The sequence below is a fragment of the Macrobrachium nipponense genome, chromosome 42 (genome assembly GCF_015104395.2).
Source record: "Macrobrachium nipponense isolate FS-2020 chromosome 42, ASM1510439v2, whole genome shotgun sequence".
Classification (NCBI taxonomy): Eukaryota; Metazoa; Arthropoda; class Malacostraca; order Decapoda; family Palaemonidae; genus Macrobrachium; species Macrobrachium nipponense.
Window position 1 is genome coordinate 20,243,406 of NC_061103.1, and position 27,458 is coordinate 20,270,863.

General features: G+C 44.5%; 1 protein-coding gene and 1 long non-coding RNA gene across 2 annotated transcripts in view; one reads left to right on the top strand and one right to left on the bottom strand.

Annotated features, from left to right (window-relative positions):
* LOC135213002 (gastrula zinc finger protein XlCGF8.2DB-like) overlaps nt 1–27,458 on the top strand; it is a 105,813-nt gene that overhangs the window by 34,053 nt on the left and 44,302 nt on the right. The window lies entirely within an intron of this gene.
* LOC135213416 (uncharacterized) lies at nt 412–9,196 on the bottom strand. The gene is made up of 2 exons (XR_010314114.1): nt 9,046–9,196; nt 412–513 (listed from the first exon to the last, which is right to left on the bottom strand). It is a non-coding gene; the product is annotated as an uncharacterized LOC135213416 (long non-coding RNA).

The following is a 27,458-nucleotide window of genomic DNA, read 5'->3' on the forward strand; positions in this document are numbered from 1 at the left end:
TGATTACAGTGTGTCTTAGTGGGTTAGCCAATCGTATTTTGATTTTTTTTTGTAAATGCCAATCACACCTAATGGAGTTGAAGACAAAGGTAACTCTAATAGTAGGTAAGGATTCATTCCAAATATATATAGTAAAGATTCTTAACACTTACAGGAAACTAAGGATATAAACCATTTTTAGACTAACTAGTTAGCAGTGCCACTCAGTACTAATGGCTAACAAAAGAAGCTAGTTAACAAATTATGCAACAGTACAGTATGGTAAAAAAAGTTGACTTACCTAATAGTCTTCACTGCACGGATTTCACTTCAGCCTATCAGGACACATCACAATTTATTCAGAAGTTACTGAACCATTGTAATATGGTGAGGAATTTGAAGTTCTTCCCAAATTGCATAACTCTGAAGTTGAAGAAAAAAAAAAAAAAAAAAAAAAAGAGGCTACAGCACCTTATGACGGAGAGAATGCATTAATCTTGGTCCAGTTCACAGGTTCCATTACGTTCTCCAAAACTGTAAATACAAAAACATGAGATTTTCCATTCTTTTACCTTAAGCCATGTATTGTACCCTATTGCAAAGAAAAAAACATCAAACTGAAAAAATAAACAATTCGAATATAGGCAGTCCCCAGGTATCGGCTGACTCGGTTAATGGAGATCTAGTTTTATGGCGCTTGTCTAGTGTCATAAAATCAGAGATTTATGGCGCCATAAAAGGCCAAGTTTTGGTTATCGGCGCCATAAGTTGCTGATAATAGAGTTATGGCCCCAATAACTGAAACGCATAAAACCGCCAAGTTTCAGTTAATGGCAGTTTTCGCTTATCAGCAACCCAACGAGAACAGAACCCCGCCAATAACCGGGGACTGCTTGTACAAGAAATCCTCCAAAGATAAACTTTCAAAGATATGAATATCAATGCCCATTTGTTTAACATGTTTAGCTAAGTGCAAAATTCAAAACTATGCTAGAATTTCAAATCAAGTGACAAAACTGCTGCTTGAAAGCATGCAAGATCTCACTCTTTGAGTGATCACTCCATGTAAGCCAAATTTTCAATTTTTTCAAGGTAAGATTAATGATGTTCTCTTTAACTCAACTCGCATTTGTTGGTTGGTAAAATGCACCTGAATTCAATAAAAAAAAAAAAATGATATCTTCACAGTTTTAGCAAATTTACCACAAATGTCTATAATGCACAACAGGCATGGGTCCAAGTGCATGAGTTACAAGGATTAGGATCTCTCAAAGACTTATTAGTCCATCCAAGGAGACATGGTGTGCTCACTTATCTCTAGGAGCAGGTTTTACTGTTCATTCACAGTGTTCTAATGATTCTGTCTGGCTTTCTTTTAAAGTCTTCCACACCGTTGCTGTTTACAACTTCTGGGGACAGTTTATTCCGTGTCATATCTTGTATGTAAAAAAGTTCCTGCAATGGGATGTCTTATCTCTTCAGCTCTAGTTTCCATCTATTGTCTGGTTTTTGTTTATAGTAAATAGGTTACTGTCTACTTTTGTTATGCCTTTCAGTATTCTGAATGTTTCTATTAGTTGTCCTTGCAATCGTTGTGTATCTAAGCCATACATGTTTAGGCTCTTTAGTCGTCTTTGGTAACCTATTTGCCTGATGGATGGAATTAACTTTGTGGCTCTTGCTTGCACCCCTTCTTAGTATATTTATGTCCTTTCTTAGTGTTAGTGACCAAAACTGTACTGCATATTCAAGATGAGGTCTAACTATTTATGTGTAGAGCTGCAGCACCATTTCCTTGTTTCTGTATCTGACCTGCCTCTTTAAGTATCTCACTAGTTTCTGTGCCTTCTTTTCAGCTTTTATGCACTGTTTTGTGATTTTGAAGTCCTTGGAAATAATGACTCCAAGGTCCTCTTCTTATTCTACACTATTTATGTCATTCCCAAGCAGCATGTAGTTGGCATGAGGGTTGTTTGTTCCTATTTGTAACACTTTACACCTATCCAAGTTAATAGGCATTTGCCATCTTATTTAACACTCACCTATTTTCTTTAGATAATTTCTTAAACTTTTTACTGTCCCTGGGTCTGCTGCATTTATACCTAGTTTGGTGTTTTCTGCAAATTTGGCTATAATGCTAGTTACTCCTACATCAATGTAATTATAATTATAATAAAAATAAAAAACAACAAGAGCGGGCCAAGGACAGAACCCTGAGGAATTCTGCTTGTCACATCTGCCCATTCTGATTCTTCACCGTTTATTACGACTCTGCTTTCTATTAGTTAGCCAGTCTTCAATCCAGTCTGCTGTTTCACCTACAATTCCTAAAGCTTTAACTTCTGTCATTAGTTTCTTGTGTGGAACTTTGTCAAAGGCCTCTTGGAAATCTAAGTAGAGTATATCTATTACTCTACTACTGCCGTAAATACAAGCATGTTATGGTAAAACTCCAAGAGGTTTGATAGGTAGGGTCTATTTTCTCTGAAGCTGTGTTGACTGTTTAACAACAGATTGTTTCTATCAATGTGATCCACAATTTGATCTGTAATATTGGACTCAAAAATCTTACAAGGGCTCTTCTCTTGGAACTCTTTTGTAAACTGGGGGTACATTGCTTAGTTTCCATCCTTTAGGTGTCTTTCATTGTTCTGCAATTTTCTGTAGAGTATACGTAGGTGAGGAACTATCTCCTGTTTTAACTCTTTAATTTCTCTTGGATGAATCCTATCCGGGCCAGGAGATTTGAACTTGTTTAGTTTTTCTATTTTGTTTTTAATGTCTTCTTCTGTAATTATTATTTAGTCAAGTGGTCCTGCCCCTTCATATTTAATAGCTGGCTCAGGGATTGAGGTAGTGCCTTCAATTATGAAAAATCTTGTAAAAAACTTATTCAGTAATTCTCCTTTTTCCAAGTCTGAGTTCAATGTCTCTTAGGGGACCTAGGCTATTTTTTATGGACTTCCTATTAATAACATGGACAAAGAATTCTTTTGGGTTTCCCTTACAAACTGATGCAACTCTCTTATCCTCATTTGTCTTTGCACTTCTTACTAATTTATCCACCATTCTACACAGTTCTTTATGCCTGCTTGCTTATTCTGGTGTTGGGTGCGCATTCATTGATTTGTGCAATCTGTCTCTTTCTCTTATTTTATTTCTAATTTCTCTGTTGAACCACTTAGGCTGAGGGTTGCTATTTGTTAGTATTTGCTTTAATGGGATACATCTGGAGCAGTTTTCTGTGCCTTCTTCTAGAAAGGCTTCCCTGTAATTGTCCATGTCTTTGGTTTGGTCGTACTCTAGATTTTTAGCATACGCCTTTAGTTTTCTTAGGTCTCCTTGACGGTAGTCTTTTCTTTTTTATGTTGAATATTAATGTTAATATAATAATTTCATGGTTGCTTTTCCCTAGATTTGCACTTACTGAAAGATCAGACACTAGGTTATCTTCTACTGATAGGACAATGTCTACTACTATGTTGTTTCCTCTAGTATGTTGTCAACCCATTGGTGGAGGAATTCATTTTTGACAAATTCTAGAAGTCTCTTTCCTTCTAAGTTTGATGTGGAGGTCATAGTATCCCAGTGTACCTACTGCTGCACTGAAATCTCCCATTATTATGCAGAGTTTGTTGTTTATTTCTTGTCCTAGTAGTGCATACAGCTCCTCGTCGGACATCGGTGGTTGGTGGAGAGGTCTGTACATTAGTATTAGAGTTAGTATTAAACTGCTTATATTGATTATTGATGCCAATTACTTCTTGCTTGGTTGTAATTTTACACTCTATTGGACAGAGGTGGTCCTTGACATAAAACCTAATGCCTCCATCTTTTTTATTGGGTCTATCTTTTTTTAACCATTTATATCCCGTTATTTGGTACTCTCCTATGAAGTCTCTTGTTGCCTCTTGTACCCATATTTCTGTGCTACCTGTTATGTCTAATTCTTCACTTGCTATCAATGCTTTGAAAGGATCTACCTAAAGGTTGACAAAATAATGAAATGAAGAACTATAGCCAAAACCAACATGGCAGTACAAAAAAAAAAGGTGGAACAGATGGGAGGAACTAAAAAGTTCAGCATTATGAGAGGTGACTGAATTATCTTCAAAGAAACTGGTGAACATCATTTGGCCTTCCACCATTGCTGCCAAACCAATCTATACTTAAAAGGATGCCATCCAGTTTAGGGTAAATGACCGTGCGACGACATAGCGGCCACCTATCTCTGAAAGCGGCCACTCCCTGAAAAAATCGATTGAATTATGCCATTATTTCATAATTTAGGAGAAAACATTTACTTCTAGAGGAGCATAGAGGTTTTGGTATGCTGCCTGGACAGGACACAACTCTTGACTGATGCTTATGGCAGCAAATTCAAGTACTTTTTCAGGAAGGAGGCTGCATTCCGGGATCGGTGGCCGCTATGTTGCCTCTCGGTCATTTACCCTACTCCTAGCTCCAATGCATAGCAAAAAACTGTTTAGCCTACACTAAAACCAATTCTTCACCTTTTGTTGTTCATTTTCCTTGTCAAATCCATGCTGAACAAACAATGCAAACACCAAACATACAATACCTAATACTAAAAAGAGGAGAGAAGTTTTGATATGACAGTTAATCTTAGTCTTAGCCTAATATGACCACAGCCCCCTAAAACTACTTGAAGACAGTAGGTGAGTACTGGCACTCACCCATTTACTACCAGATAGGCTACCTACCCCATTACCAAATTTCAACGACCAATGTCAGCATATTTATTCCATATTCCCATAGGAATAAATGGGGTAATGACCAAGTGGTGACATAGCGGCCAACAATCCCGGAATGTGGCCACCTTCCCAAAAAGTACTTGAATTCCCTGCTATGAGCACCAGTCAAGACTTCTTTGCTGCTTGGTCATTTACCCTATACGTACTTCATGTGTTTGGAGAGAAATTAGCCATTCTAATGTATCTTATAAGTAGGTATTATAAAAAAAAAATTGTTTGCAATCACATTTAACCTAGGGTTAATAGGGTAAATAACCAAGCAGCGACATAGCGGCCACCTCTCCCGGAAAAAGCACTTGAATTATGCCATTATTTCATAAATTTATGAGAAAACACTTACGTCGAGAGGAACATATACATTCTGCTGCCTGGATGGACCACAACTAGACTGATGCTCATGGCAGCAAATTTAAGTACTTTTTTGGAAAGGTGGCCAGGCTCTGGGAGAGGTGGCCATTATGTGGCCGCTCAGTCATTTACCCTATCACTATTTTTTGAAGTACCTAGCTAGGATAAAACATCACTGTGCAGCCATTTGATCGGAAAAATAGGCCACTTTTTTACTCGATATTTAATTGCTGAAACAATACTACAATTAAATATTTAAGCATACCATTCAAAAGACAAGTTTCGTCAACAAAATGAGACAGTATATGAAACTCCCACTGAAGTAAAATAAGCATGTGAAGTCTTCGTAAAATATGTGTTCAAGGCAGCTTTTTAAAATCCAATATGACGCGGTATGGTTGTGAGTGCAATTCGGTTCTACAGTCCCGGTCACGTTCTTCCCAGCGCTCACTGAACAATATTTGCACACAACACAATAAAACAACATTTTGTTGCCTATACTAGTGAAAGTATGAGACATCTTATTCCCGGGGTCATGGTTTGAACTGAAATGCATTTTTACCTTGTAATCAGTGTTTTTATCCTTACTGTCATCACAACTGAAACTCCACAGTGCTTATTTGATTGTAATTATACACATTTTGTTCTTAATTCACTCCAGATTTTACTTAACATACGTAAGAGTTTGTTTACTGAAAAGCCATGGTGGGAATAATTTTTCAGCCTAGTACGTCTGGCAGCCAGATTCCACGAGTTGAGCTGACGACGGTTTAGTGAATTTATACGAAAAATTTGTACTCTTTTGCTAGCAATTTTCATTTATTTAAGTCTATATTACTATTTTGACTTTTTTTTTAATAATTGTATGGCTGAAATAATTTGTTTTTAATTTTTAATAATTGTACACCTGAAAGAAATGTAACTTTTAATGCGTGCAAGTCATCGTTGCCAATTTAGTGGAACTTGATACTAATACCAATGCCTTTACAAATGGTTTCCATGAATTCTAGATGTCATAATAATGCAATAATGATAAAATTGCTCTAATATTTCTATATACAGGCGGTCCCCGGGTTACGACGGGGGTTCCGTTCTTAAGACGTGTCGTAACCCGAAAATCGTCGTAAGCCGGAACGACGTTCTTGAAAACATGTCCACAGGGAAAATTTCACTACTAATTTGCAATTTTTCTTAGGGCCGTATCTCTAAAATTATCACTAATTTACTTTTTTTCATGTGCAACACTGTGTATTCACAAATTACTGTATATTTTCATTAAAATACAAAAGAGAGAGAGAGAGAGAGAGAAATAACTCCTTACGGTTTCAATAGATTGAAATGAATGTCTGTAGGCAACTTTTTCCCCCTCCCATAAAAGGGATTTTGACGTAGGAAAAATCTATTTCTGGGCGAGGAAGCCGTGTCGCCCAGTGAAATATGTCTGCTTTAGCACTATTTCTAGTAAAATATTGCTATAATACCAGAGAACTGCTAAATTGGACATGTCAGAAGCCTCTGACTCGCTCACCTATATAAAAAGTGTCGGTATAAAACTGGGGAGAGAAAGAGAGGACTGTGCAGTTATGTTTGTCTGTCTATCAATTCTTTTGCTGAGAGCGAGAGAGATAAAAGGAAGAAATAGAAACACCAAATGTATGACAAGTATCTTGTGGAGAGAGAGAGAGAGAGAGCGAGAGAAGGAGAGAGAGTTGTCCTTTACAGTATTTAAAAGAGAGAAATGGAATGATTCTGTATTTAAAATACTCAGATATGAATTTTGTACTTATAGTATTATTATTGGAAAATATTAACGATAAACTTATTACATACCGTCCATGAAAATGATCTCAACTCAGTAAGAGAGAGAGAGAGAGAGAGAGAGAGAGATTAAATAAAACCATTAAATTCGTTGACCATGTATGGCAATTAAGCTACGAGTGTCACTCGAGTTGAGGTGGGGAAATTGATACAGAAAAAGACAAAGGGAAGAATTTTCTTTGAAATTAGTTATCGTATTATTACTACTTCTATTATTATTATTATTATATTATTTGAAAATATAATAAACACGTGCATCTACCGTAAAAAATTCTCTCATCTCAGTAAGAAAGAGGAATTATCCTTACAAATGAAATGGAAAGGTCATTTTCATCTCTTTAAAATACGACCATTATGAATTTTGTAATTAAAGTTTTATTGTTATTATTATTATAAATAAAACTGAAATTATCAATAAACATTTTACATACTAGTACCATAAAAATTCTTTCATCTCGGTAAAAGAGAAAGATGAGAGTGAGAGAGAGCGAGAGAGAGAGAGAGAGAGAGAGAAGAGAGTGTGTGTTTATCTCTCTCTGTTCTCTCAAAAAATACTTATACGCTTCTTGTGTGGCAAAAGAGAGAGAGAGAGAGAGTAGAGAGAGAGAGAGAGAGAGAGAGAGAGAGAGAGTTAACCTTAATTAAAAGTGACATGGATAGATTAGTACGTATTGTATTTCTTTAAAATACTATCATATGAATTTTGTAATTACAGTTATTATTATTATTATTATTATTATTATTATTATTATTATTATTTGAAAACAAAGTATTAAAACAAATAGTACAAGTACATAAAAAATCTCGAGTCTCAGTAAATGAAGAGAGAGAGAGAGAGATAGAGGGGGGAAAATGTCAGGACCACGTGATTGCAACACTGCAGCTCTTCCCCAAATTTTCCCCCTCCTGGCTGTCACACCCCAAATTTTCCCCCTCCTGGCTGTCACAGAACTTGATATATCTGACAGTTTTAGTACTGAATCTGAGAAAAGGTTACTGGAAGTTACTTGAAGAAGACTGGGATTTCCTTCATTCTTCCATAATTTTTTTAAATAAGCTAAAATCTTACTAATTCACTATGGTATTTTCTTTAATGAATTGATATTATTGCTGTATAAATTAATATTATATTTGAAAATAGTAAATCATTTATTTATCATACTAAAAACATACTCTTTGTAGTAGAGAGAGAGAGAGAGAGAGAGAGAGAGAGAGAGAGGAGAGAAGAGAATTATAGTGATTATTTTCATTGGAAAATACAAAGAGAGAGAGAGAGAGAGAGAGAGAGAGAGAGAGAGAGAGAGAGAGAAACTGCTAAACTATAAAGGATTCTTATCTTATCATAGTATGTGTTTTTTAAAAGCGTCGTAAACTCGGAGCGTCGGAAGCGTCAGCGTCGTAACCTCGGAACAAGCGTCATAACCCAGGGCGGATTTTTCAATGAATATTTAAGAAAAAGCGTCGTAACCTCGGAACGTCGTAAGCCGGACCCGTCGTAACCCGGGGACCGCCTGTATATTACAAATAAAAATGCTAAATTCACTTATTTCCACAGTTTTGTGTAAGTCTTATCCCAAGTTTGGAGGGTAAACAAAAATCAATTGGCAGCAGTGATAAAAAAAATAGGAAAGCACAAATACAACATAGATGTTCACGGCAAAACCAATGAAATTTGTGTCAGGAATCTGGTTAGTTTTACAACAACAAATATTTTACAAAGATTTTCATGAATACATAATAAATTTATGCAATTCATAACCTTATTCTGGCATTTAACTGATTATTTAAATGTTATGTAGTGTACTCTTCTTCTTCATGAACAATCGCCATGTTTCCCCAGCTGCAAGCGTAAACACCATTGTCATTTAAAATTGTTGTGAAGAAAGTGTCCCAGCGTCTACGGGTATGAGTGGTAAGTGGATTTAGCACAAAAAATGGGAATTTTGTTTACATGTGACTCCGCAAACATCAAGATGGCGTTAATCTTCCATATGTTAGGCGTTTTAAGTAAAAATTTTGAAAGCATCATGGAGGTAAGTTAACACTGCACATGGCTAGACTTTCATTAACTTCTGTTTAATAGCACATTATGGCCTTAATTTCTTAATTGGGAGAAAACACTTACTTTGAGAGGAAAGTAGAGGTCTCGAGGTGCTTCTTCCACGAAGGTTGGCTTGTGACTGACCCCTAACTTAGCTTACTGGCAGTGCTAGTTATTTTTTGGGAAAGTGACTGCGCTGCCATACAGGTGGCCGCCTGGCCACACAGCGGTGTTTTACTCTAAAATGATATTGTCATGATACAATAAAGTTTACATACTTACCTGGCAGATATATAGTACTTAGCTATAAACTCCGTCGTTCCCGACAGAAATTCAAATTTCGCGGCACTCGCTACAGGTAGGTCAGGTGATCTACCGCCCTGCCCTGGGTGGCAGGACTAGGAACCATTCCCGTTTTCTATCAGATTTTCTCTCTTCCACCTGTCTCCTGCGGGGAGGCTGGGTGGGCCATTTATTGTATATATCTGCCAGGTAAGTATGTATGAAACTTTATTGTATCATGACAATATCATTTTCATACATTCAACTTCCCTGACAGATATATACTTAGCTGATTGGCACCCTTTGGTGGAGGGTAAGAGACAGCTAACTACTGAAATAGACAGGTAAACAACATATGTTGTAGGTATTTATAGACCTTGGTTCCTACCTGATTAGGCGGAAGACTTCATGGCTACTGCCTAGGAGTCTGCTTCGCCTCAAGAGCCTTAGCGAGATATTGATCTGTGGCCAAGAGTTCTTGTGGGTCTGTCGATGGGGTCTTATCCAATTACTCGGCAGAGCCTAACTGGCATTTGTCAATGGGTGCTAATCCACTAACATGACAACACGCCTTATTCAAGGAGAACAACACCGATCCCGATCACCCGATCCTAACACCTGTGTTAGTTCTAAGATTGTCAAGAGTTATCCCCCGAACTCCTCACAAACAACCAATAACTCTAATCACACATAAATCACGCAAACATTAAAGTACGAAAAAAAATTTTGTACCCCTCTACTAGTCAGATACACCCCGAATTCCTTACTGAGCAATCGTGACGGCCGCCTGTGCGACATCTAGCACTCTTGCCAGCAGAAAGTCAAGAACCTATCTAACAAGAGGGTTACGTACATATAAATAATTTAAGGATCGGTATTTGCTCCAAGACCCAGGACCGTATCCGCTGACACAAACGGACCGAGAGAAAAACATTTCTCGTAAGTTACCCTTACGTCTTTCAAGTAATGGGATGCAAAAACTGAATTGCATCTCCAATATGTCACTTCGAGGATATCCTTCAGTGACATAATCCTTTGAAAGGCAAGTGACGTCGCAACTGCTCTAACTTCATGTGCTTTTACTCTAAGAAGTTTGAAGGAGTCATCTGGGCAATTATTATGCGCCTCCTTTATTACACTTCTAACAAAGAAGGCCAAGGCATTTTTCGACATAGGTCTTTTCGGGTCTTTTACAGAGCACCATAGACCTTGCTGAGAACCCCCCATCTGCTTCTTTCTATTAAGGTAAAATTTGAGCGCTCTGACCGGACAAAGGGACCTTTCTGCCGCCCTACCTACTAGGTTAGACAAGCCTTTCACTTCGAAACTTCTGGGCCATGGCTTAGAAGGATTTTCGTTTTTTGCCAGAAACAATGTCTGAAACGAACAAGATAGCTGCATCTCCTTTAAAACCCACATGAGACTCTAGGGCGTGTAACTCGCTAGTTCTCTTGGCCGTAGCAAGGGACAAAAGAAACAAATGTCCCGAAAGGAGGCAAGATGTGGAGGTTCGAACTTTTCCGAAGTCAGGAATCTCAGGACCACGTCCAGATTCCAGCTCGGAGCTCTTGGGTTTCTAGACTTTGAAGTCTGGAAAGACCGAACCAGATCGTGTAGATCCTTATTGTCAGCCAATTCTAGGCCTCTATTCCTGAATACGGCTGAAAAGCATACTTCTTTATCCCTTTATGGTGGAAACAGAAAGGTGTGATTCCTCCTTCAGGAAAAGAAGGAAATCAGCAATTTCGGTCACAGAGGTATTGGAGGAGGACAGCTTCTTCGACCTGCACCATTTCCTAAAGACTTCCCACTTTGATTGATATACTCGCATCGTTGAAGATCTGCGGGCTCTAGCGATAGCGCTTGCAGCTTTGCGAGAAAAGCCCCTCGCTCTGACAAGTCTTTCGATAGTCGAAAGGCAGTCAGAGCAAGAGCGGGGAGGTTTTGATGATAACTCTCGAAATGGGGTTGTCTGAGCAGATCTGTTCTGTTTGGAAGAGATCTGGGGAAGTCCACCGTCCACTCCATTACCTCTGTGAACCAATCTTTCATGCGCAAAAAGGCCAAAATGGTGGGCTATAAGTATCATCCTTGTCCCTTTGAGGCCACGAACTTTCTGAGCAATTCCCCCAGGATCTTGAATGGGGGAAAGGCGTATGCAATTCCTAGGCCCGACCAATCTAGGAGAAGGGCGTCGACTGCGAATGCTTCTGGGGGTCCTCTACCAGCGAGCAGAAGATGTCTATCCTTTTGGAGAGGAACGTGGCGAACAGGTCTATTTGAGGTCTCCCCCAAAAGAGACCAGACATCTTGACACACTTCTGAGTGGAGGGTCCATTCTGTGGGAAGGACCTGGTTCCTCCTGCTCAGCCTGTCCGCTCTCATGTTCCTCTCTCCCTGAGCAAATCTCGTCAGGAGTGTTATATTCCTTTCTTCTGCCCAGACTAAAAGATCTCTTGTCAATTCGTAGAGGAAGAACGAATGCGTCCCGCCTTGCTTCCGTTTGTATGCCAGAGCGGTGGTGTTGTCCAAGTTTACCTGGACCACCCCGTCTCTGACTATTGACTCGAAGCCCTTGAGTGCAAGATGTATGGCTAAGAGTTCCTTGCAGTTGATGTGCCATGACACCTGTTCTTCTGTCCAGGTGCCTGACACTTCTCTTGTTCCTAGAGTTGCTCCCCATCCCGTCTCCGAAGCGTCGGAATACAATACTTGGTTTGGGTTCCGAATTTCCAGGGACACACCTTTGTTTTTCCTCTAGAGGGGGCAAACCTCCACCACTTTAAGTGATCTTTGCACTTCTAGTGGGATCGGAAATGAGTCGGAGAGCTGTCCTGTCTTCCAACTCCAGACTTTCTTTAGGAAGAATTGTAGGGGGGACGAAGATGAAGTTTCTTCCTAGAGGAAAGAACTGTTCCAGCAAGGAAAGGAAGGGTCCCAGAAGGCTCAACATTCCCTCGCTGAAACTGCGTTCCTTCCTAAGAAGTTCGAGACTTTTAAGCAACCTCGTGTGAGTCTCATCTCCCCTGCCACCGACTCCTAGAAGGAAAAACTCGAAAACCCCGAGAATCCATTCCGATCCCTAGATACACCATGTTCTGGCTGGGAATCATCTGAGACTTCTCGAGGTTTACGAGTAATCCTAGTGACCTTGATGCAGGTCTAATGTCGTTGTAAGGTCCTCCAAAACAACTGGCTCTCCGGAATCTAGCTCTGAAATAAGCCAGTCGGTCTAAGTAAAAGGAGATGTTTATTCCCTTTAGATGAAGCCATTTGCCACATTCTTCATCAAGTTTGTGAAAAACCTGAGGAGCTGTGTACAGGCCGAAACACAAGGCCCTGAACTGATAGTCCATTCCCTTTATCATGAAACGAAGGTACTTCTTCGACGAAGGATGAATCGGGACGTGGAAATAGGCATCCTGTAGATCGAGAGATACCATCCAGTCTCCTGGGTGTAGGGCTGACATAACCGATGCAGATGTTTCCATGCTGAACTTTTCTTTCTTTTCCACATATCTGTTCAGTGCACTTGCATCTAGGACTGGTCTCCACCCCTCCGAAGCCTTCGTGACTAGAAAAAGGCGAGAAAATCCCGGGGAGTGGGGGCCTCCAGCACTAGTTCGATGGCCCTCTTGTCCCACATTTGTTCCACCATCTGTAGAAGAGTATCCCTCAGTACAGGGTCCTTGTATCTGGCGGACAGTTCCCGAGGAGTTGACGTCAGGGGAGGACTGTCCTTGAAGGGGATGTAATATCCCTTCTTGATAACTGACAGCGACCAGGCGTTGGCTCCTTTCAGTGCCCAGGCTTCCGCATATTCCTGGAGCCTGGCACCCACTGGTGTTTGGAGGATTTTGATATTATTTTCCCTTTTTAAAGGGTCGGAAGGAAGATCTTCCTCTCTTATCTGTGTTCTTCCTTCTGGATAGTGATCGAGAAGGAGGGCCTCCATGAAAGGGCGGCTGAGACGTACGAGACACTTTCTTCTCTTCTGTGACCACAGGTCTGTTCTTCTTTGAAGACTGTATCAGCAGGTCTTGAGTCGCCTTCTCAGTTCTCGAGTGTGATATATCCTTCACTAACTGAGAAGGAAACAGATGGTCCGATAAGGGAGCGAACAGTAAAGCAGTTCTTTGCGTAGGAGAGACGGCTTTAGTTAGAAAGGAACAATAAACCGCTCTCTTTTTCAATATCCCCGCTCCAAAGAGAGAGGTGACTTCTCCTGAACCATCCTGGACCGCTTTATCAATACATGCCAGGATGCTAAGTAGTACTTCTGGGCTTAGACCTTCTGAGTCGCGGGTCTTTTTAGCCAAAACCCCAAGGGACCAATCCAGGAAAATAACACTTCCAGCACATGGAAAAGCCCCTTGAGGAGGTGGTCCAACTCAGACAGGCCCCACGTTGCTCGAGCCGAGGTTAATGCATGTCTCCTCGAAGAGTCTACAAGACTCGAGAAGTCTGACTCCGCTGAGGCAGGAAGAGACAGGCCCATGTTCTCTCCTGTCTCGTACCAAATGCCTCTCCTGCCTGTCAGTCTGGCGGGAGGCATACAAAACACCGTCATCCCCAGTTCCTTCTTAGATTTTATCCAGGAACCGAGAGACTGGAGAGACCTCTTCATCGAAATGGCTGGTCTCATTTTCAAGAACGATGAAGACTTCAAAGCCTTGGCACTCGAAAAGAGAGAGCGAGGAGAAGGAGGAGCGGCCGGGGTCAGCGAGTCTCCATATTCTTTAAGTAAAAGTGCTGTTAGAATCTTGTAATTCAACAGCCCTTCCCTCGTTGGAGCCTCGTCTTCTGAAACTTCTTCCAGTTCGAGTAGATCAGAAGGAGATTGATCCTTTTTGTCGGATAATTCTTCCGTAGACCTCACTTTTTCTGAAGGCGAAGGACTTCTAACCGGTGAGGGACTGAGTGACATCGCAGCTCTATGTTGTAATGCATGAGATGTTACAGTTTCCAAAGGATATCCGCTAACTGGCGATACTTGCCTGGATGGCGCCTGGCTGGCTCCTCACTCCTGGCTGGAGCCTGGCTCCTAGCTGGCGCCTCGCGCCTGGTTGGCTCTTCGCGCCCTGCTAGCACCTCTCTTTTGGGTGGCGAATCACTCTCGGGTGATGCCTGGCGCCTAATTGGCACCTGGCGCCTGGCTGGCGCTTCTGCTTCCTCGCGCCTGGTCAACGCTTCGCTCCTGGAAGGCTCGTTGCGCCTGGCAGGAGATTGGCGCCTAGAAAACTCTTGATAGGAAAGTGTTTACCTTTCTGCGAGGAGGTTCTTTGTGATAGAACTCCAACCAGAATGATATCTGCTCTTGACGTTAATTAGCAGGATTTTCTGGTAGCGCCTCTTTTCGGTTTCAATAATGAGGAGAGGGTGATCTGGAAGAAAAAAAAAAAAAAAAAAAAAAAAAAATCACAAAAAAAAAAACCAAATAAAAAATAAAAAAAACTATAAAAAAAAACAACACGCGCTGAGGCTCCCTTACAGCAAACATCTCTTTAGCTATCTTGATACCGAGGAGTCTCTCAGAAGTGCTCGGGGCTGGAATTCACAGCAGGCCGCTTTCCAGCTCCTCTTCAAGGGGCGAGATAAGATTCGTGTCTTTCCAACCGCGCCTCGTGAGGAAGATTCTGAAGCTGAGACGCAACCCTTTCCCCCCCCCCCCCCAAACAGCCCCAAGGACGCTTTTTCCTATAGCGATCCCTGGCATTCTGAGGCGATACAGAGCCTGCCGAAGGACGCCGACGTGTGAGGAGCATCCACAAACCTCCGTAAGGCTTTCGACATTCCTTCTCCGATAGGCCACGGAGCTTGGAAGAGGGTCTAGGCCTGGGAGCGTTGCAGAGCCGACAGACGCCCCCTCCACTACACTGGAACACTCACACACTCTCCACTGATATGTCATAACCCTATGTTACCTTCCAATGCGCATTTGACCTGCATTCTTGAAGGGTAGCCTTCAGGTCTGCAATTCGATGCTGAATCTGGCGGATGCAATTGTGAATGGGCTCGATACCGAGGAGAAACATTTATTAGTTTTATGGGAGAACGAAGCTACAAAACTAGATATTGGTTCATTAGACCTAGATCACTAGGTTTTAGAGGCAGTTCCTACTCTATCTCTTTCTAACTCTTCAAGTAAGAAGGTGAGTCTTCCATTCTTCAGACACTTAAACTCACACTCGGTACATGTGTTAGCCACAAGAACATTCCAAACACTCTACAACGTCTGCATACAGTGGGGGGATCTACCGAAGCCTTCGGCATCCTCACCTTGCAGCCTTCCGTTCACACAAAACTTCACACCAACACTGAGTCAGGCATTCTTAAGAAAAATCCAAAAGGCAAGTCCAGAAACGAGTCCACAGTTAGCGAATGCCAATAAAAACGATACAAGTGCGTCACCAAAAGTCAGCCGAGAAGATCAATTGCGATGAAAAAAGAATTCCAGTCAGGAGGTAGTAACAACAATATTGTTACTACCTCCTGACTGGAATTCTTTTTTCATCGCAATTGATCTTCACGGCTGACTTTTGGTGACGCACTTGGATCGTTGTATTGGCATTCGCTACTGTGGACTCGTTTCTTGACTTGCTTTTGGATTTTTCTTAAGAATGCCTGACTCAAGTGTTGGTGTGAGAGTTTGTGTGAATGAAGGCTGCAAGGTGAGGATGCCGAAGGCTTCGGTAGATCCCCACTCTGTATGCAGACATTGTAGAGTGTTTGGAATGTTCTTTGGCTAACACATGTAAAGAGTGTGAAAGTTTAAGTGCTGAAGAATGGAAGACTCTAACTTCTTACTTGAAGAAGTTAGAAAGAGATAGAGTGAGGAAAGCTGCCTCTAAAAGCCTAAGTAGATCTAGGTCTAATGAACCAATATCTAGTTTTGTAGCTTCTTCTCCTCATAAAATAATAAATGATTCTCCCTCGGTATCAGCCCATTCACAGATTGCAAATCCGACAGATTCAGCATCGGAAATTGCAGACACCACCGGCGACAGAGAAAATCTGATAGAAAACGGGAATGGTTCCTAGTCCTGCCACCCAGGGCAGGGCGGTAGATCACCTGACCTACCTGTAGCGGGTGCCGCGAAATTTGAATTTCTGTCGGGAACGACGGAGTCTATAGCTAAATATATATCTGTCAGGGAAGTTGAATGTATGAAATTGTATTTTTCCTAACTACCTAGGGTAAGCAACCGCAGACAATCCCTTGTCATCACGCTGGCCAGGCCTTATTCAATCATTATTTAATTGGTGGAACAATAATACAATTACAACTTTAAGCATACCATTTAAAAGATTGAAGTTTCGTCAACATAATGTGATATGAAAGCCCCATACGAACTAAAATAAGCATGTGAGCTCTTCGTACAATATGTTTTCAAGGCAGTTTTGAAATCCAATAAGGCGGCAATCATGTGGCTGGTCGGTCTAACCACAGACAATCCACCATCTTTCCCAGCCTTCCTAGCACTCATTTGAACAATGTTAGTGTATATATGTAATGTTTATTGATCTTACTCAAGATTGCAGTTGTAATCAGCACAATAAAACATTTTGTTGCCTATATTAGTGGAAGTATGAAACTTTTTATTCCCAGGGTCATGGTTTGAACTGAAATATCAATTTGTCGAAAATTGTATTTTTCCTGACTATACAAACCTGAGGTCCTTTACAATAGGAAGGTAACTAGCGGCAGCTGGAACGGTCGTAAGCTTCGAACAAGGGAGTTCGGTAGTTAACTGCTTGTCCGACAGTGCGCGCACCACGCGACTGGGAGGTGAAGAACCACTTTGCTTTAGGCCCAGGAAAATGCAGAGTGAGGGGTGGCATGAGGTAGGACTATGTGTAAAGGACCTCAGGTTTGTATAGTTAGGAAAAATACAATTTTCGACAAATTGTTATTTGTTCCGATATGAATACAAACCATTGGTCCTTTACAATAGGAAGACTCACTTCTTGGTGGGAGGAATCTGAGCCTTAAGAACAGACTGGTGTTCGCCCAACCTTGGATTCCCTCCCTGGTTGTAAGAGCAGAGGGAGGGATCCTAGCCTCTGCCCAATGATCGGGGTATGTACCGCAGGATCAATGGTCAGACCTCTGGACCCAAGTAATAAGAGGGAGGCAAGCGTGCCACTTAAAACTAGCAAGCAAGAACTTGTTCCTATTGCAAGAGGCAATATGAAGTCATGGGTTTGTCTCTTGTTGGCTTCCACTCCCCCCCCCCTTGTTGGGGGAAGTGGTGGATATTCGCTCCTATTGCTAGTGAAAGGGATAGGATGGGGCTCGGTCGAGAAGCTCACCTGCATCGTATCCTGTTCCAGCGTAGTGACGACCGCGTCCCTCTGCCCCACAGGTAGAGGGGGAGAAAAAGATGGGGAAGAGAAGCCAGCCACACTCTCATTCACTCATCCATTCATGCAGTCACACCAGGATGCGATGCTGTTCTGTCCGCTCGGGTGCTGGGTAAGCTACACGTGTTGAGCAGCCACCACGGGTCTCAAGGAAAAATTGTCCAAGGGAAGGACCAATACCTCTGACTTCGTGGGCTCTCGGACGAAGGGTACGGATGTCGTTGCTACCATCAGCTTCGTACGCCCTCCTGATCACCTCACGCAGCCAGAAAGAAAGTGTTCTTGGAAACTTCTTTCTTGGTCACCCCGGTGCTAACGAAGAGGCGTCGACACTCAGGCCTGAGGTGTCGAGTTCTCTTCAGATAGCGCCGTAACGCCCTCACAGGACAAAGCAGCATCTCATCCGTATCGTTGTCGGTGAAGTCTATTAGGGAGGGGATTGTGAAAGACTCGAACCGGTCGTCAGGGACCGAAGGATTCTGAGTCTTAGCTATGAAGTTCGGGACGAAATCGAGCGTCACAGATCCCCATCCCCTGGTATGCTTGACATCGAAGGAAAGACCATGAAGTTCCCCTATTCTCTTCGCCGATGCCAGGGCCAGCAAGAGGAGGGTCTTGAGGGTCAGATCCCTGTCTGACGACTCTTGGAGTGGCTCGAAGGGTCTGCGAGTCAAACTCCTAAGGACAAGAGTCACATCCCACCCCGGGGCCTGAGTTCCCTGGGTGGGCAAGACCTCTCAAAGCTCCTCATAAACAAGGAGATCTTGAACGAATTAGAGATATCCACTCCCCTCAGTTTCAGGACTAGGGCCAGGGCCAGGGCAGCTCTATATCCTTTGACTGTGGGGCCAAAGAGGAGCTTGTCTCGGCGAAGGAACACGAGGAAATCCGCTACCTGCTGAAGAGTGGCTCTGAGAGGAGATAGACCCCGTCTACGACACCAACCACAGTAGACGGCCCACTTTCCCTGGTACACAGCTGCAGAGGACTGTCTGACATGCCCAGCCATCTCTGTTGCTGCTCAGCAAGAAAAGCCTCTCGCTCGCAAGAGATGGTGGATAACAGCCAGCCGTGAAGATGTAGAGACTGGACTGTCCGGTGGTACCATTCTACGTGTGGCTGGACGAGAAGGTTGTGCCAAGGGGGAATCTCTCTCGGTGCTTCTGCAAGCAGAGCCAGCAGGTCCGGGTACCAAATGGCGCAGCCACCAGGATCATCCTGAGATTCGGGGTGACTAGCACTCGGCTGATCACTTTGCGAATCAGGCAGAACGGGGTAAAGGCGTACGCAAAGAGGTTGTCCCACGGGTGTTGAAGAGCGTCCTCTGCAGCTGCCCATGGGTCTGGCACAGCTGAAAAGAAAACCTGAAGTTTCCAGTTGTGCCGGGTGGCGAACAGATCCACTACTGGACGCCCCCACAGGTTGAAGAGCCTTTCCGCCACGTCTGAGTGTAGGGACCATTCGGTCCCTATCACCTGATCCCGACGGCTGAGCTTTTCTGCTACTACATTCCTCTTGCCTGGAATGTAGCAGGCTGACAGCTCTACTGAGTGATCCACGTCCCACTCGTGCACCTGCAGCATCAACTGGTGCAACGGGAGGAACACTAGGCCCCCCTGTTTGTTGATATATGCCACTACCGTGGTGTTGTCACACATCAACACCACCGAGTGTCCCATCAAGCGGTCCTGGAACTCTTGGAGAGCGAGGAACGCTGCCTTGAGCTCCAGGACATTGATGTGAAGGTGCTTGTCGTGATGGTCCCACACTCCTGCATTCAGCAACTCCTCCAGGTGTGCGCCCCATCCCTCGGTGGACGTGTCTGAAAACAGCAACATCTCCGGAGGGGGAGTGCGGAGAGGCACTCCTCTTAAGAAGTTCCTGTTGTCCAGCCACCAGGCTAGGTCCTACCTCACCTCCTCCGCGAGGGACACGGGGAAGTACGGTGGGTCTTCTGCCTGTGACCAACCCTCCTTTAGTCTCCACTAAAGAGACCGCAGGTGAAGACACCCGTGAGGGACTAACTTCTCGAGTGACAGGTGGCCGATCACGACTTACCACTGATGAGCTGACTGTTCCTGCTGAGACAGGAACCGGTCGGCTGCCTCCCTGAATCTGCTGATCCGCGAGTCCGTGGGAAAGACTCGCCCTGCTACTGTGTTAATCAGCATACCCAGGTACTTCATCCTCTGCTTGGGTTCGAGGTTGGACTTCTCGGAGTTCACCACGATCCCCAGATTGCGGCAGAACTCGAGGAGTCGATCCCCGTCCCTTAGCAACTGCGAGCGGGAGCTCCAGGACTAACCAGTCGTTGAGATACCTCAGAAGACGTATCCCTGACGAGTGGGCCCAAGCAGACACCAGAGTGAACACTAGCGTGAACACCTGTGGGGCGGTTGAGAGACCGAAGCAAAGTGCCCTGAATTGGTACGGTACTTCCTGGAGGATTGATGGACGGGTATCTGGAAATATGCGTCCTTCAAATCCACTGAAAGCATTAAATCGTTCTCCCTGATAGAGTCAAGCACGGAACGTGCTGTCTCCATTGTGAACCGAGACTGGCGAACGAATTGGTTCAGGGGAGAGAGATCTATCACCAGGCGCCAGCCCCCCGAAGACTTCTCCACCAAGAAAAGACGGCTGTAGAAGCCCGGTGACCGATCCCTGACGATCTCCACAGCTCCCTTGCTCAGCATGGCTTGGACTTCCTGTTGAAGGGCTACGTCCTTTGGTGTTCCAGGAACGTAGGTCTGAAGATGGACCGGGTTGGAGGTGAGGGGTGGCCGAGACTCGAAGGGTAGTAGATACCCCTCCCAAAGGACGTCTACTATCCAGGTCTCCGCTCCGTAGCGCTGCCATGTTGCCCAATGGCTCGCCATGCACCCCCCAACTTCCGGCAGCAGGTGAGGGGGAACGCCGTCCCTAGCGTTTCCCGCCTCGCTTCAACTTCTTCCCGGCTCCTCCTCGTGGAAAGGGGGGCTGATTGCAACCGCCCCTGGCAGGAGTCGAAGGCAGAGTTTTTCCCTGGGGCTTCGACGATGCGATCGTCTTAGCAGCCGAGGAAGCGCTAACCAAGCTCTTGGGTATGGCCGCAGTCGATCGAGGCTGCCCAGAAGCCTTTGTGACTGCCTGGTGTACCAGACGGTCACTGTCATCAGTGCGCCGTCGTTCCACCGCAGCGTCCACCATCTCTCCTGGGAAGAGAGAGGAGGAACTCCGCACTGGTCCGTTGCGAAGACCCAATGCCGCCTCACGCCCAGCCGCCTTGGACACTCGGGTGAGGACTGCGTCCCTACGCCGAAGTACCAGGTTGGCCCACAGGTTTACCGTCTGGTGGGCGAGGTAGGAGATGGCCCTACCTCCAGACTGGCATAGCCTCCCGAAAGCCGGGTCACCTTCAGGAGTGATATTTCCCAAGGTGGCCGCGACCTTGGACACTGTGAGGGACCACAGGTCCAGCCAGGAGACTGCCTGGAAAGCCGCCATGGTGGTGGATTCCAGTGTAAGTGCCTCTTGTTTCGAGAACCACAAGTTCTCCGACAGGAGCTGCTGCAGAGATACCCCCGGAGTTAGCCTAGTTAGCTCCGGGTTAACCTGTTTGGGCAGGCCTGAGCCTTGGCTGTACGGTTGCCTGCAGGAGACCGTACACTCGGCACCTCTCGCGAACGAGAGGCCGAGCCGGAACCTGGTGTAGAGGTAGGACCTCTAGCACCAGGCGAGGAAGTACCGGTGTTAGCCGGTACCCCTCTGGTCCCCGTCTTCTTCTTCCTTGCGGAAGGAGAGATGGTACCCGCTCCAGAAGGAGCAGGAGGACCAGCGGAAGAACCCCCCGTCCCACCGGAGTGAGACGGGCCCTTAGAAGTTCCCAAAGGAGACTTCTTGGGGGGGGGAGGCAGCCTTCTTCTTCCTCGGCTTGGAAGCCTTGGAAGTCGAAGGGGAAGAGGCGGCAGCAGGCGACGACGAAGATGACTACGACACCTTCCTCTTCTTCCTCTCCTTCTTCGTCAGCTCCCTCAGGACAGACGTCAGGTCCTCCATCCAGGCCGCAGCCGGGGCTATTGCTGAAGCAACACGGCCCGACTGCACCAGTGCGGAAGGACCTGCGACTGGGGCAGCAACACCACAGGCAGGAACGACGTTGGCAGGGGCTGCCTCAGGCACGGCAGGTACGGCATGAGACGGGACAGCAGCCAGTGACACCCTGGGTACCGGTGGCAGATCCAGGGGCGAACTCTTAGGGCACCGAAAGTCAGGGGCTGGGGTGAGAGCGATGAACCCGGGTGGAGGAGGCACGCCCCTCCTCGGAAAGCCAGCAATCGGAGCCTGCACAGCAGCCGAAGGAGTCAACGAAGCCACATGCTGAGTGTAGACCAGGTGAGGAGGGGCGGCATATCCTGGGGTCGAGACGGTGGTGGTGGTGGTGGTTACTGGTCCATGGGTGACCGGAGCAGCACCTGCCAGATGATGCAGCAGCCCCTGAACGCTCGGTGTGCCCTGGAGACCCAGCGAGAACCATACCTGGCCGAGGTCGTCGCCCGCAGCAAGAGCACCTGAGGAAGCAAAAGTTAGGTTAGTAGGAGGGGTTACCCCTTGCATGGAGGGGGGCGAGCCCCACTCCGAGCGAACAGAAGACCCCGAATACAGCTGTATGTCGGGGTATCTCACCCCCTCCTCTACGCTCGACGGATCGGGTGAAGAGAAGGAACGAGAAACTCCCCCTGAAGGGGAAGGAGCCATACGCGGGAGCTGAGCTGGCGGCAGGAAGGAAGACGACGTGTCTGTGACCAAGGGAGTTTCCGGAGAGCTTTCCGAGGACTCCTTGGCAGGCTTGCGTCGCTTCCTCCTACCTTCATAAAGCACCCACTGCTCCTCCGACCATGAAATAGTACACACATCACAGGGCTCGGCCCGAGAGCATTCACGCTCCCGGCACCGAGTGCATAATAAATGGGAATCCACCTCAGGGAAGGAGCGGAAGACCCCGCACTTACGGCCCTCCACACCAGGGCAAACTCTGCGGCTGATGGGGGGGCGTGGGGACAGCTCCAATTCATGAGGATCCATATAAAAATAAATGACAAAAATAGAAAGTACACGTACTTACAGTTATTCTTGCACACACAAACAAACCAAGTTTGAGAATAAACACAAAGCATACGACGAAGAAGCAGGCAGAGAGAAATGTAGAACACGTCCATCCACCAACACGGCCGAAAGCAAAGTGGTTCTTCACCTCCCAGTCGCGCGGTGCGCACACTGTCGGACAAGCAGTTAACTACCAAACTCCCTTGTTTGAAGCTTACGACCGTTCCAGCTGCCGCTAGTTACCTTCCTATTGTAAAGGACCTCAGGTTTGTATTTGTATCGTAACAATTCATTTTTACTTGTAATCGGTGGTTTTATCCTTACTGCCATCACAACTGTAACTCCACAGTGCTTATTTGATTGTAATTATACATATTTTGGTCTTAATTCACTCCACATTGCACTTGAACCACGTTGCTGTTCCCGGTTCCTAAGCACTCAGTCCGCAAACAGTTACGAGCAGCAGACGACTACACTTTATGAGGTGCAAAGTTTTATTCCCTTAATTGTTTACTTTACTCATTATTTAGTTTAATATTACTTCAAAATGTTTATTCAATTCATGTCTATTATCCCTTTTTGCAACCAAAGTAATTGTTTACTTTACTCATTATTTAGTTTAATATTACTTCAAAATGTTTATTTAATTCACGTCTATTATCCCTTTTTTGCAACCAAATTAACCCAGAAAAATTACAAATATTTCGGATGTACCTTACGAGCAGACGACGTGAGGAAAAATGACACATCGTTGCCAATCCAGTGGAGAGTCACACATACGCCGATGCATTTGCAAACTTTTTCCATGAATTCTAGTTGTCATAGTAATGCAGTACAGTAGGGCCTCGATAATCGCGTGGGATAGGGCCCAGAACCTCCCGTGATAAGTAAATACCCGTGTTATCCTGGTACCCCCCTAAAAATTGCTTTAAACTGCCTACTTTAATAATTAACCCACCCAAGACCACTATTTCAATGTTTATAACTGCCTACTTTAGTTCAAGCACCAAACATGTCTTCAACTATCACCTTAAACTAAATTCAAGACAGTTTCAAAGTTATTCTTTCCTATCTTCAATTTCCCCTTCATCAGATCAGCAAACAAAAGTATTTTACCTAACAATTCCTTTCTATTTTCATGATTTGGCTGCTGCACCAAACTAAAAGTACATAGTATATCTATTTTGTGAATTAACATATTTATGATAAAAAAAACATCATTTACTGTAAAGATTACAGCACCCAACTATAATATTAATGTACAAACAGCAAAATACAGCTATAAACAAAACTATTTTTGTCTTGTTTATGTTTAGAATCAGTTGATGGACGTTTATTACCGAAAGAATTATTTTGCAAAACAATTTAGTTGCTAAAAGAAACAAATTTATTAATGGAATTATTATTATTTTTAACTTTGTACATAATAACTTATGATATTATGATACAGTAATTCATATTTCATTGAGAGAGAGCGAGAGAGAGAGAGAGAGAGAGAGAGAGAGAGAGAGAGAGAGAGAGAGAGAGAGAGAGAGAGAGAGCAGCTTAGGACAAGAGTAACTGCTTGAATAGCTTGAGAGAGCAGCTTAGGACGAGAGTACTGTTACTAGCTTAGCTCGAGAATAACAATGAAATAGGCTATATATTATGAAGATATGCCAATAATATATAAGGTGAGAATGGTTTTATTACCATTATTGTCAGTTAATATCATAATGTGAATCTGTTCATGCATTTGCTGGTTATCGGAACCGGACAAGGCTTAGCCTACCACATACAAACCTGAGGTCCTTTAACAATAGGAAGTAGCTAGCGGCAGCTGGAACGGTCGTAAGCTTCGAACAAGGGGAGAACGGTAGTTAACTGCTTGTCCGACAGTCGCGCGGAACAAATCACTTTTGCTTTGGCCCATGCAAAATACGCAGAGTGAGGGGTGGCATGAGGAGGGACTATATGTAAAGGACCTCAGGTTTGTATAGTTAGGAAAAATGATATTGTCATGTTACAATAAAGTTTTATACATACTTACCTGACAGATATATACTTAGCTATAGACTCCGTCGTCTCCGACAAAATTTCAAATTTCGCGGCACACGCTACCGGTAGGTCAGGTGATCTACCGCCCTGCCCTGGGTGGCAGGACTAGGAACCATTCCCGTTTTCTAATCAGAATTCTTCTCTTCCACCTGTCTCCTGCGGGGAGGCTGGGTGGGCCATTAATCGTATATATCTGTCAGGTAAGTATGTATAAAACTTTATTGTAACATGACAATATCATTTTTATACATTCAACTTCCCTGCCAGATATATACTTAGCTGATTAGCACCCATTGGTGGTGGGTAAGAGACAGCTAACTACTGAAATAGACAGGTAAACAACATATGTTGTAGGTATTAATAAACCTTGGTTCCTACCTTATTAGGCTGAAGACTTCGCGGCTACTGCCTTGGAGTCTGCTTAGCCTCAAGAGCCTCAGCGAGATATTGATCTATGGCTAAGAGTTCTTGTGGGTCTACCAATGGGGTCTTATCCACTTACTCGGCAGAGCCTAAAGGCCTTTGTCATTGGGTGCTATTCCACTAACATGACAATACACCTTGTTCAAGGAGCACAACACCGATTCCGATCACCTGATCCTAACATCCATGTTAGTTCTAAGATTGCAAGGAGTTATCCCCGAACTCCTTACAAACAACCAAAAACTCGAAAATTAATTACACGTTCATTTTAACAAAATATACAAAAAAAATTTTTGTACTCCCCCACTAGCCATACATACCCTTGATCCCCTACCAGCAATGACACTATGCGCCCGTGCGACATCCGTGAGCTTGCTAATAGAAAACCAAGCACATATCTGACAGAGGGTTATGTACGATAAAATCAAAATATTTTAAGGATCAGTCTTTGCTCCAAGACCCAGCACTGTATCTGCTGATACAAATGGACCTAGAGAGAACACTTCTCATAAGTCACTCTCACATCCTTCAGGTTAATGAGATGCAAACCACTGAATTGCACCTCCAATAAGTAGTTCTCAATGATGTTAAGAGACATATTCTTTTGGAACGCCAAGGACGTTGCTTACTGCTCTCACCTCATGGGTTTCTTAACCTTTAGAAGACCGAAGGATTCCTCCGAACAGTTCTTGTGTGCGTTCCGTAATTACGCTTCCTCACAAAGAAGGCCAAGGCGTTTTTGGAACATGAGTCTTTTGGGGTTCTTTCACAGCACACCAAAGGACCTTGTTGACAAGCTCCCACTGTCTCTTCCTCTCTAAATAAAATTAAGAGCTCTCACTGGACAGAGAGACCTCTCTATCTCTCTGCCTACGAGGTTAGATAGACCTTTTACTTCAAAGCTTCTGGGCCAAGGTTTTGACGGGTTTTCGTTCTTCGCCAGAAACATTGTCCTGGAACGAGCAGATAGCAGCATCTCCTTTGAACCCCACTGTGGAATTCAGAGCGTGCAATCGCTCGTCCTCTTGGCTGTAGCGAGAGACAACAGGAATAAGCATTTCCTAGTGACGTCGCGGAAGGAAGCCAGATGTAAAGGCTCGAATTTATCCGAGGAAAGGAATTTCAGGACCACGTCCAGATCCAACTAGTGTTTCTAGGGAGTTGCTGCTTTTTGCAAGTTTCAAAGGATCTAATTAAATCGTAGATCTTTGTTATCTGCAATTTCTAGCCCTCGATTTCGAATACTGAAGGCAGCATGCTTCTGATTCCCTTTATTGTTGAGACAGATAGGTGTTGATTCCTCTCTCAGAAAGAGGAGATCGGCAATATTAACTATAGAGGTACTGGAGGAGGACAGCTTCTGACTCTTACACCACCTCCTAAAGACTTCCCACTTCGATTGGTATACTCTCTCGTTGAAGCTCTGCTGGGCTCGAGCGATAGAGCCCGCAGCCTAGCGAGAAAAGCCCCTCGCTCTGACAAGTCTTTCGATAGTCGAAAGGCAGTCAGAGCGAGACCTGGGAGGTTGTGATGAACCTCTCGAAGTGGGGTTGTCTGAGTAGATCTGGTCTGTTTGGAAGAGATCTGGGGAAGTCCACTATCCACTCCAGTACCTCCGTGAACCATTCTTGGGCTGGCCAAAATGGGCTATTAGTGTCAACTTCGTGCTCTTTGAAGCTACGAACTTCCTGAGCACTTCCCCCAGGATCTTGAACGGGGGCAAAGGCGTAGGTCGTCCACACCCGACCAATCCAGGAGAAACGCGTCTATTGCGAAGGCTCTCGGATCTTCTACTAGAGAGCAAAAGATTCTCTACTCTTTTGGAGAGGAACGTCGCAACAGGTCTATGTGAGGTACTCCCCCACAGGGACCAAAGACTTCGACACACTTCCGTGTAGAGTCCATTCTGTGGGAAGGACCTGATTCCTCCTGCTCAGTCTGTCCGCTCTCACATTCTTTATCCCTTGCACAAATCTTGTGAGGAGAGTTATGCCTCTTTCTTCTGTCCAGGTTAACAGTTTGTTTTGTTAACTGAAAGAGGAGAAAGAGTGCGTGCCTCCTTGCTTGCGTATGTAAGCCAGAGCCGTGTGTGTCCGAGTTTATCTGTATCACCCCGCCTCTGACTATCTCTCGAAGAACTTTAAGGCTAGGTGTATGGCCACTAGTTCCTTGCAATTGATGTGCCAGGACACCTGTTCCTCTTGTCCAGTGCATGACTCCCTTGCTCCTACGTCGTCCCCATCCCGACTCCGAAGCGTCGGAATATAACACTTGGTCTGGGTTCTGCAGGGCAAGCGATACGCCTT